Here is an 831-nt window from a genome sequence, read left to right on the forward strand (position 1 = left end):
TCTTGGCATTGCTCTTAGTACTCAGGGTTGCTTTGGCTATCTGAGGTCTTTTGTGCTTTCATATGAATCTTAGGGTGTTTTTTTTCCAATTCTGTGAAAAATGTCATGGGGATTTTGATTGGCATTGCATTGAATCTATAAATGACTTTGGGAAGGATGGTCATTTTCACAATATTAATTCTTCCAATCCATGAGCATGGGAGGTAGCCCCATCTTCTGATGTCTTCCAAAATCTCTTTCTTTAAAGATTTAAAATTTTCATTGTAGAGCTCTTTAATGTCTTTGGTCAGGTTCATTCTGAGATTTTTTTTTTCAGCTATTGTGAAGGGGAGTGTTTTCATGTGCTCTTTCTTTGATTGCTTGTTATTGGTATATAGAAAGGCTACAGACTTTTGTAGGTTAATTTTATAACCTGCCACTTTACTGAACATGTTAGTAATTTCTAGGAGTTTTCTGGTGCACTTTTTGGCATCTCTTAGATATAATACTATATCATCTGCAGAAAGGGATAATTTGATCTTTTCTTTTCCAATTATTACTCCTTCAACTTCCTTCTCTTATTGCTCTTGCAAGAGTTTCAAGTACTATATTAAAGTGAAGATAGTGGACAGCCTTGTCTGGTCCCTGATTTCAATGGGAATGCTTCCAGTTTTTCTCCATTTAGAATGATGTTGTCTGCGGGTTTGTTATATATGGCTTTAATGATGTTGAGGTACGTTCCCTCCAATCCAATTCCCTCTAGGACTTTGAACATAAATGCATGTTGAATTTTGTCAAAGGCCTTCTCTGCATCTATTGAGATGACCATGTGGTTCGTGTCTTTGAGCCTAT

The sequence above is a fragment of the Nannospalax galili genome, unplaced genomic scaffold (assembly GCF_000622305.1).
Source record: "Nannospalax galili isolate Female #2095 unplaced genomic scaffold, S.galili_v1.0 scaffold305, whole genome shotgun sequence".
Lineage (NCBI taxonomy): Eukaryota > Metazoa > Chordata > Mammalia > Rodentia > Spalacidae > Nannospalax > Nannospalax galili.